The sequence below is a fragment of the Armigeres subalbatus genome, chromosome 1 (genome assembly GCF_024139115.2).
Source record: "Armigeres subalbatus isolate Guangzhou_Male chromosome 1, GZ_Asu_2, whole genome shotgun sequence".
In the NCBI taxonomy this organism is placed as follows: Eukaryota; Metazoa; Arthropoda; class Insecta; order Diptera; family Culicidae; genus Armigeres; species Armigeres subalbatus.
In genome coordinates, this window is record NC_085139.1 from 122,448,201 (window position 1) to 122,459,581 (window position 11,381).

Sequence of the window (11,381 nt, forward strand, 5' to 3'; positions counted from 1 at the left end):
ACTGGATAGAAATCATAATTTTGAAGGCGATTTAATTTTTTTTACCTCAAAATCGATATTTTCGATTTATCGAATAAAGGATTTTTTCTTCAAGACTATTCGAATTATAGAGCAATGATTAAAAATTTGTTGATCAAAAATTCAAGTGCCGAGTCTGTTATTTTGTTATTTTTTTTTCTACCAAAAGAAAAGAATCGCTGAGCGTGAGAGTTTGATAAATTACGTTTATCGTGTTCTCGGAAACGGTATCAACATGAACTGGGAGAATCGAGAGAATTAAGACGCACGCGAAGAGTGCGGCGTGGGTGGCGTTTTGAGAGCGAAGAATATTATCCAGAGAAGAAAACCTCGCGAGCGTGACGGGACTAGTAGCTGTGCCGTGCCTACTATTTTGCATTTATGTGGCGCTGTTGTCGCGTGTTTATATTTTTAGTTGCCTGGTTGGTAACCAGCAATTCGATTTAGGCAAAAAAAAACTTTCCGGTGTTTTACTGTCTGATGGTACTGCCATAAGTCAAAAAGGTCATAGCTAGCCGTTTTTGGTTCTATCCTTTTGCGATTGAAAAATAAATATAAAAAACCCAACTTAATTCACCTAGTGGTGATACTGCCTTTCTCGCATTTAGCCAAGACACCAACCTTATATAGCGTTAATATGGTTCGAAGTACCATTTTCTTTATAACTTTCAAACGCAACGGTCGATCAATATAAAATTCAATAGTGATCAACTAGGCTTTGTCCCCTGTCGAATGAAACTTGTTGCGAGAAAATCGATTAAGGATTACTATATGAAAAGTTGTCTAATATTTTTCTTAGATTTTGTGCACACACATACACACACACACACATACACACGGACAGACGGACATTTTTTCAGCTCTTCGAGCTGAGTCGATTGGTATATAACACCATAGGTCTCCGAGGCTTCTATAAAAAACTCGTTTTCGGAGTGAAATGATAGCCTTTCGGTACAACTTTGTTGTACGAGAAAGGCAAAAAGAACAAAGCAATACCAAATTTTCAAAACGACTTATCTGCTTTCGTAAACAAATATTCAAACGTCGATTTGACGAATCTGATGGCATTCCCACGCAAACCAACACCACCAATACGTAGGTAAAGGCTTCTGCTACCAGTTGATGGCAAACGCAAACCAATGCGTGGGAGTGCTATCCAATTTCGTCAAATCGACGTTTAAATCTTTGTTTACGAAAGCAGATAAGTCGTTTTTAAAATTTGGCATTGAAAGAAGAATTACCTTTATGAAGAGGATATTTCTATTACAGCACTAGTAAAATAGTCTGTTAATTTCAAAATATGTGTATGAATCATTCTTTGGCACACATTGTGACAACTTTGACAAAATGACAACTTTCGTAATCTTTCGATGCAATCTTCAATTCCAAAATCCACATGTCCTGGTGAGAATCGAACCCTCAACCGCGTACTCTTCAAATAGGTCTGGACTCGTTCGTGAAGAAGCCATCCGAATAAAAAAGTATGGCTATTGCTCCTTGATTTCATAACAAGAATCCATATCAATAACAATTTAAAACAAAGAATTGAAGCACTAGTTCATTTGTTTGCACGCATGATAGCAACAAAAAATCTACACATATTAAGCCGAAACTGTTTCCGAATAATTCTCGGGTACTTATTCAAAAGGACGTATGTGATTTTGTAAACAAAGATTGAAACGTCGATTTATCCGATCTGATGGCACTCCCACGCAAACCAACACCATCAACAGATAGCCGAAGGCTTCCCCTACCTGTCTGTAGTGATGGTTTGCGTGGGAGGGCTGTCAAATTGGACAATTCGACGTTTGAATCTTTGTTTACAAAATCACATACGTCCTTTTGAATAAGTACCCGAGAATTGATGTATGTACCGTGGACCCCCGGTAATATGACCGTTTTTAATCTGAACACTTTTTAATTTGAACCCCGTTGGTTTGAACATCGTTCAAATTAAAAATGGTTCAAACGTCATTTACCACGTGGAATCGAGAGAAGAAAAATGGAACATCGTGAAATGGAACGCAGAATCAAAACAAACCAGCGAAGAGGGCAGCCAGAAACCAGTTTTTCTGATGCTTATAGAGTAACCAGAAGTTCAAACTAAAAATGAACCCCGTTAATGTGAATGAGGTACCGTTCAAATTATCGGGGGTCCACGGTATAAGCAATGAGCATGTTATTCATAATGGAATATTCTATCAACCATCACCTCAGTAAGTTATTTTTCAACAATTTGGAAATCTTTCATGAAATATGTGCTTCACTCTTGTATATCCACAGTCAAGCGGTCTCAGACTGTTTATTATCGAGTACTTTACACAACTGTTTTCCCGTGGTTCAATTTTTCTATGTTCAAAAATGCCTTTTTGAGAGAAGAACAATTTTTTCAAATGTAATTTGATATACTTTAAAAAAAATCAAAGAGTTTTTTGTTTTTGTTTCAATAATATTTGTTGATATTTTCCACTCTTTTTACCACTAGAAGAGCACTTATGGATAATTGGACATACAGTGAGGCTCACGTTTGGTGGCTTTTAAATTCAACTCCAATTAGCGAACCACTAGTCACAATTAAAGAAAATTGTATCAACAAATGTTCACTGAACTTGTATCTTCTTTTTTTTAATATGTGTTAGGTAAAGTGTCTGCATATTAAAACAAACATATTTTCAAGTGTCACAGAGGTGCTAACCTTGAAATACCAAGGAAATCCATAGACTGCAATTACTCACGATTAGAGGAGTGAAAATCCAATTCGCTCAAATAACAAACGAATATTGTTCTTATCTGAGCTTGGCAGCGATAATCTGGCTTCGTAACAAAGCGTAGATATAGATAAATGTCGTGCATCTTATTTTAGTCTACCGACTTATCAAATTTTATAAAAAAAATCTGCACTGATACGAAATCAAGTGATTAGACTTAATAAACATAATAAAATAATAAATAACAATCAATAAATCGTGATTTGGAATGGGATTGCGATACGTATACTGCAGTCTTAGTTGATTGTGTTTTATTTTCAAGAACTGAGGACTGTAAACTTCTCGAACTTTGAGAGCATGTAAAAAAATGTTAAGCAGTAAGATTCTGGAGTCTCTAGTTAGCCTTGCGAGCAAAGGCGTAAGATTGCCAATCCGGAGATTGGTTTACGAAAGGAGATCTTTTGGGATTTCGAACCGAATCCTTTCGGGATTCCTCACAGACTCATTTTGGGCTTCCAGATGGAATACATTTGGACCCAAACTTTTTGTGCTTCCGAACATAATCGGAACCCAAATGGATTCCGTTCAAAAGACAAAGGGATTCCGTTCGCAGGCCCAAAATTATTCCTTTCGGAAGATCGAAAGGATTTCGTTCAGAAGCCCAAAAGTATTTCGTTCGAATGCTCAAAAGAATTCCGTTTAGAAACCCAAAACAGCTTCGTTCGTAAGCCCAAAAGATTCGTTTCAAAAGCCATAAGAATTCTTTTCGAAAGCCCAGAAGGATTCCGTTCAGAAGCCCAAAACGATTGCGTTCGGAAGAGCAGAAGGATTCCATTCTTAATTAATCCTAAAAGAATTTTGTTCAGAAGCCTAAAAAACGGTCGTATTCAAAAGAATTTCGTTCAGAAGCTCATAACAATTCGGTTTCGTAAGCCACAAAGGTTCCGTTCAGAAGTAAAAAAAAATCCGTTAGGAAACCCAACAGGATTTCGTTTGGCAGCCCAACAAGTATCCCAAAGAAAGGGATGAACGTTTGTGCTTACAAACGAAGATCTGTTGGGTTTCCAAACGGGTCATTTTGGGCTTCCGAATGGAATTCATTTGGACTTCTGAACGAATTTTTTTGTACTTCCGAAAGGATTCTACTCGGAAGCCCAAAAGAATTCCATTCAAAAGCCCAAATAGATTCCGAACGGGAGCCCAAAATGATTTCGCTCGGAAGTCCAAAATGATTCCGTTCGGAATTTTTCTGGGCTTCTGCACAAAATTCTTCTGCACTTTCGAACCGAATCCTTTTGGGATTCCTAACAGAATCCTCTTGATCAGACATTTTCTGGGGTTTCCAACCGAATCGCTCTCAGCCGAATCCTTACAAAAACCATTTGGGATTCCAAACGGAATCTTTTTGAGCTTTCTAATGAAATTATTTTGTACTTCTGAACGATTTTTTTCGGAATTCCGTTCGAAATGCCAAATGGATTCCGTGTGCCAATGCCAATGCCAATTACGTTCGGAGGCCCCAAAATGATTTCGTAAATAAACCCAACAGGATTCCATTTGGAAGCCCAACAAGTATCGGAAAGAACGGAACGGACTTCTTGAGCTTGCATCCAGAGATCTATTGAGCTTCCGAACGGAATCCTTTTGGGATTTTGAACGAAATTCTTATCCGAAAGATTTCGTTCAGAAGCCCAAATTCTCCATTCGGAAGCTCAAAATAATCCTGTTAGTTAGCCCAAAAGCATTCCGTTCAAAAGTCCAAATGATTTTTTTTCGAAAGCTCAAAGGCCCAAATAGTTCCGTTCGTAAATCCATAAGAACGGAATGGTCTTCTTTTAGGCCTACGAACGAAGATCTAATGGGTTTCCGAAATCAATTGTTTTTGGACTTCCGAACAGAATCCGTTTGAGCTTCTGAACCGAATCCTTTTGTGCTTTCGAATTAATTTGTTTTAGGCTTCCGAAAGAAATCCTTTCGGGCTTCCATACAAAGCCTATTTGGGCTTCCGACCGAAATCTGTTAGGACTTTTGAGCGGTATATTTTTGAGCTTCCGAGAGGCATCCTTTTATGCAGGGAACCCTGAAGCAATCATTAAAGGATTGTGTTGATTGTGTTCAAAAACATGTTTTTATGAATCCTCTATAAATTAATTTTTGAATTCCAAAATCGACGACAATTCAATAATAATATAAATTATTATTCAATGGAAAATGTGGCAGTCATAGAAAAGCTTTCAATTATTAACTGTGGAAATGCTGATAGGTTCTAGTTGAAATGTAGAGAAGTTGGACTTAAAGAAGAATTAAATTATTTACTATTAATTTTTTATGCTTCAGTTTTATATTTTTATTTTTATGGCCCAATCATTCGACATATTTTTTTTTTTGCAATGCTGTACGACGTCTTTGAAATCAATTTTATTAAGATAAAAATAATGGTAATTCAGTTAGAATTTCGTGCAGTTCGCTGCTGTCAGAATGACATAATGTTCCATCGAGATTATCGAGTTTTCGCGATATGAAGAAGAAGAAATAGAAGATTAAGAAAAAGAAAAAGAATAATAATAATAAAATTTACACATTAAACAAACAATCGGTCATAAGACTGTTTTACCTTTTCAAGCTCTAAACAAACGAATTAATGCTTTGCAGAGTTTGAGAAACGAAAAAACTCCCACTTCTCATCTCTGTAAACACTACACACGCTTAAATGATTAACACAATAGTGTGTTCCTTATACACAAAACGGAACAACGTGCAACTATAATATTGGTTCCACACAGTGAGAGAGCAGTCGGATATCGGACCAAATCTTAATTTTAATTTTTCATGTTGAAGTGAAAGTTAGCAAATATTTCCATATTTATTCGCCCAACAAACATTGGAGATGGGTAAAGCTCTTATATAACAAAAAATACCCTTTTCAGCTGGAAAACTAGCTTGTTCAGCTTAAATTGTTTGTTGGGCAGATGATTATCCCAATGTTTTGATGAACGGAACAAAGTGCGATGATTATTGTGTCACATTTCTATTGTTCCGCAATTTCATTTGTTTATTATTTTTTGTGATTTTGTAAAAAACAACCGACGAAACTGGCGCTTCATTGCATTGATTGCAGATGAGATTAATTTGTTACAGTGAGATGAAAAACAGATCAGTCACGCTACATTTATTTTTTTTACAAAATCTAAAATCAGTGCCACAAGTTGTGCGAGAAAGAAATAAAAGGCAAAGTAGGCTTTCACTTCTTTGCACGAACGACAATCTCAACCTTATTTGGCCGTCCGGGACGACTGTCGAAAACTGTGACCAACAAGAGAGGCAGACGAAAACAGGGCAGCAGGTGGGAAGAAAAAGCTCGCGGTTGATATGCGCCAAAGTGAACGTTGGACTCTCTTTTGATATTGGTGTTTGTTTGTCACGGACATTCTTTTCGGTATCTTAATGTGTCTTTTTTTCTTATGCTTCATTAGTTATGTCTACTGCCACAAATGCAACCAGTATGAACTGAATATATGATAGAATTGGAAGCATTTTTTTTCTATAAACTTTGATCAGTTATATAATATTATGCGTCCACATTCTTGATTATCACCAAAGTGGCTTTTCCAATCTAACCGGAATTATACTTTCAGAAAACCTGAATTTTGAATTGTTCGTAAATATAATCGATCTGAGAAATATGTGTCAACCTTGGTTGCTTATTCCTTGTTTTTATATATTACCCTGATGAGATACAATTTCGTTGGCCCCATGTTGTGAGTGTTGCTTGCTTGTTACTTTTAAATGCATCAAATCACACTTTACTAAACGGTAAATATGAACATAATTGTTCAACAATGGTGAAATGTTACACATGATGCTAGACAGGTTGAATATTCATCACGAAGGTCTAAGTAAAAGATCGAATGCTTTCCAGATGACTGCTAACCTCCCATGTTGCTTTTTTTAGAGAAATCATGACGTGTAAAATTTCCACGTAACTTGCATTGGCCTTATAGAGCAGTTTGTGTATTTATCGGTAGCTAGTGAGTAGCTACAACAAACTAGGCATAACATATATGCAAGTTCAGATTATTCAGGTAGCTATCAGCCTCTGCAAAAAGAAGAGGTGCAGCGTAATGAGCAGGAATTGGATAGCGCTAATGTGCATAGTTGGAAATATAAACCGAATGCGGCATGTTGGTTATACATAAGTAGCCACATGCGCTACCGCAGACTGAAATGTGACGATAAAGTGGCGTTACTCAACCCAGCAGAGGGTTGGATTTCCAGTTTGGTTTTTTTGTCGAAGGAAATCGGTTTTAATCGTCTTAGTATTGTGACCGTACCACTTGTTGTATATTGTTTTCCTTACATGTTACAAACTGGATAGTAGAATCAATAAAATCACACGCACAGTTTGTTTTTTGTTAAGTGGATTTTGTTTAATATTTTTCATTTCTATGGTTATTTAAATTTTATTTTATTTACGTTTTGTAAACAGAAAACAAAAGATGATATCACGATTCAACTAACGACTTTTTTTTCCTAATTTATTCATTCGGTTAGTCGAGTTATTCAGCCATTTTTCAAATTCTAACTAATGCCTAATTTGTACAAATTCTCTATTGGTCAATTTGGTATAATTGGTATGATTTGTAATTTATAAAATATTTCTAATTTGTGTAATTTGTCTGATTTGATTAGTTTGTCACATTTTGTTCAGCATATGTAATTTGCGTAATTTATCTTTCCTAATTCTCAATCAGTTATCGTTCAGTGTCACGCATAGGAAGACTAAAAGACCTACGGATATAGGTAGTCGGTTTCATACACTGCTTCCGAAACAACTCATCCATGATTGATGGCATACCAATTAAGTGTTACATAAGATAAGAGTAGATAAATCCAGAAGTAGTGATAGTAGTAGATATTAGAAAACTGCAACTAGTTTTTTAAATAATTAATACATTATGCGGAAGTAACACATAATTGAATGATTTCATGTACCGTTAACAGTCATATTTCTAATGTCATTTGTAATATTTTCCTTATTTGATGTTCATTCGGGGGAATGTCAATTTGTCCGATTTTGTTCTATTGTTGGCATGTTTTTGGTAAACCAAACAATTCGATATAGAGGAAATTACGGCTTTGGCATTTTTTGTTCTATTATTGTCAGAGGGGTTTTCTATTACCAAATATGCTCAAATTTGGCCTAAACATTTTTTTGCATATTAATGAATATTGTGGCCAAATTTCGTAAAATTCGGTCAACAGAACCCCCCTGCCAATAATAGAACAAAACCTACCAAAGCGGTCATTTCCCCTATAATTTGAAATAAAAGATCTTGAAAATGAACAAATCTGGCCAAAGTTATAACGAACTTATGTTTCATTTGAGATGCTTTAGTGAACAACATCTTCATCTGAAAACAAGTGAGTTCACAAAACCAGAGAGGTCAAGGGGTATTATGTTTAGTCAAGTGTATAAAATGTATATCTTCTCAAGTAAATATGTATAGTAATTAAAGAAAAAAAATTGCCAAATGATCTTAATGGTTGTTTTTAAAATAAAAATAAAATAACAACTGTACAACGGGTAGAAAAGTAATCAAATTAGTTTTCATCTTTAATAATATTTATGAAAATATTTTCAGCTTTTCTACATTGAGTACATTGTTATATCATTAACATAAAGTATAATCAACATTGAAAATTTTTGATTATTTTTTTAAATTTACATATTAATGTATCGCATTTTTTCGGCGAAATTGAGCTTCCATTTCTGTTCGCTGGATTAATGTTCCAAGGTTAATGCAGTTTCCAAAACGACGATTAAATCAGTAATTTAAAATGCAAATCGAATTTGCTATCTGAAAAATGCGAAATAAAACTCAAAACACGTGCCCAATCACAAACCAGGAACGTCGGTCCCCCTTCACATTATTCATGTCGGAGTTTCCCTGCCCATCCACTTCCCGATGTTCGTTTGCAAAAAACACAGACCAGCCAACCAGGTAGGTTCACCGTTCGTCTGTTGGTGTGCAGCGACTGAAAATTTTAATCGCCCTTGCTTGGCATCGTTGCCGAAATTTTTCTCCAATCCGCGCAAATGGTCATCCAGTTATCGCGGAACCAAACAAGCGGCATATACTCTCGCAAACTGCGCCAGTAGTGGTACTAAACGACCATTCCGCCGCTTTGATCCGGCCATATGTATGCAATGTATGTATCGCCGTTTTGTTTCGCAAAATTTCATTTCAGAACGATATTTTTTCGCTGTTCATTCATTTTTGTCGGTACAAAACCACCACATCCAAAAACACGGCATGTTCCATTCGGTAATGAAAAATGAATAAACTTTACGTAATTTGGCAGAATCACGAAAAGCAATATTTTCGACCAGAGCACGCACGTAGCAGCCAAGAACCATAGAAGCCGCAAGATAAGATGGAAGAGGGGAATGTTAATCCACCCATTCATAGTCCAATTTTTTATAAGCACCTGGTTGATTGCACTTGCCACTCCAGCAGTCACGTACACATAATTTTCTCATAACATTGAAACACTCACCTTTCTTCCAAAAAGTTGTTTGAACTGGAACAAACCGGTCAAAATCCGTCAGCTCCAAGACACAACTTCAATTTTCGACCAAATTTAACTACAACTCAGCAACTCGCACTTGTAGCAACTCTTCGCCTCAATTCACACCTCGGCAACAAGAGTGGAAATCTGTGAAATATTCTTCTTCGTAGGCACTTCCAACACGATTTCACTTCTCGCCTTCCAAGTTTCACTATAGGTGGTGCGGGGAAGTTACTCCCAGTTTATGGGGCGTTTAGTAACGAAACGACAGGACTTGATTTCAAACCATTCCGGGACTACCTCTCGATTCCAACTGATCCGTTAGAACGGAGCGCTATTGTGCTTTATAACAACTCGCCGGGTGCGCGAGAAAAACAAGGGTCGCTCTCTCACTCACTCTCGACTGATTGCCCGCGTCCGTAGTCCGTTTTGGCCCCGGAGCAATAATAGATTTGCGAGAGATTAGCAGAACACTTCACCCGATTCTGAGCCGCGGGACACCCTTTCCAACGTCCCGGCACTGATAATGCACTTCTCCGCAGCACCGTTCGAATCCACCGATAACACCAGGGGTGACGTCCCCTCACTTTTGCGCGAAACAGCCGCTGATAAGGCGACTAAACCAAATGCGAAGTATTTTTCGATGCTGCGCGAATCGTAGTGACCCGTGACCCCAAACAGCACTCACCTTCTTTCCGAACGGTCGATGCTAACAACGTGTTTCTTTCGCTGGACTCACACGTCAAGCAGCCACGGCGTCGTAATGATGTACGGCTGCACAGATGATCGACAGGGTTGGTCGTCGCTGGAACACGTTTACTAACAAGATTTGTTTGAAAAACGGATGATGATGTTCGCCCTAGACAGAGGGCGCGTCCCGTGACTAAGGAGTGCTGAACATCCGACTACCAACTATCGACTGAACGACCGAGTTGCGAATTGCATTTTTTTACTTCTCACCGCTTCTCGACTCTCGAGCTGTACCAACTCGCTCGTACGATTACTTTTCGCCGAATCAGACGCGGCAACGTCCGTGCTCATATGGATTGAACGTTTGTTGGTCGTTCCTTTCGTAGCTGCTTTAGATACTTGGTATCGTGGGAAGTATCGTTTTATCATAGTATGTATTGTGAAAAGATGTGCGCTTGATCAACTTTTTGAAAAAAATGTTCAATGATCAATAAAGAAAGCGGCACTATGAAAACTGAAACGTGCCTCCCAAAAAAGTGTATGTTAAAATATGATTGCCATGTGCCATGAAGGAGACGTTAATTGATAAGATTGTCCATTTGTTTTTGGGAAAGTATACAATATTAAAAATAATCTTTCTATTATGCTCTTCAAAATTATACCTATAAAAGTATTTCTAGCAATGTCAGTCCGATGACGACAGCCGTGTCGGTGAGACACGTACCCCAGAACGCCACCGTTTGGGCTTCACCTCCGGCGACTGACAAGGATTTGGTGGAGGGGCTTGGAATCGAACTCAAGACGTCCGCTAATAATGCGTACGTGTAGCCAACTACACTACGGGACCCCCGATCTTCTGTCTAATATACATAAAAATTAATTTCTGTCTGTCTGACCCTTGTTGACTAGGAAATTATTGAACCGATCGTCGTAAAAATTTGTATGCAGAGGTTTTTGGGGCCGGGGAAGGTTCCTCTTCCTTTTTGAAAAGAGAGGCTCCTATACAAATGAAACACCAATTTCTATATAACTCGAGAATTAATCAAGCAAATTAGTTCCAATCTGGTATGTGGAGGTTTTGGAAGGGAAGATATGTGGTGGTTCCCTTCTAGAAAGGGGGCTCTCATACAAATGGTACAGAAACTTCTGCATAACTCGAGAGTTAAACAGAGAATAAATCAATTTTAGGCGAAACGAAGTTCGTCGGATCTGCTAGTGTAAAATACAATTTAACTACATTATCATTAACGACGATCTTCAGCTACTGATCCATCTTACCCAACAAACAATTTTAGCTAATTAAGCTAGTTTTTCCACTGAAGAAGACTATTTTTGGCTTAATAAGTGTTTCACTCTTTTCAGTGCTCGCAGCCGTCATCCTTTTTTGCTTCAATA

General features: G+C 37.5%; 1 protein-coding gene across 2 annotated transcripts in view; it reads right to left on the bottom strand.

Annotated features, from left to right (window-relative positions):
- LOC134205079 (acyl-CoA Delta-9 desaturase-like) overlaps positions 1–10,190 on the bottom strand; it is a 42,867-nt gene extending 32,677 nt beyond the window's left edge. Inside the window, exon 1 of one of the 2 annotated variants that reach the window (XM_062679983.1) lies at positions 9,985–10,190. The gene's annotated coding sequence lies outside the window, so the exon portion shown is untranslated. Of the gene's footprint in view, positions 1–9,284; positions 9,916–9,984 lie in introns of those variants that run through there. The other variant, XM_062679981.1, reaches the window with a different exon arrangement.
- Between the last annotated feature and the right edge of the window lie 1,191 nt (positions 10,191–11,381).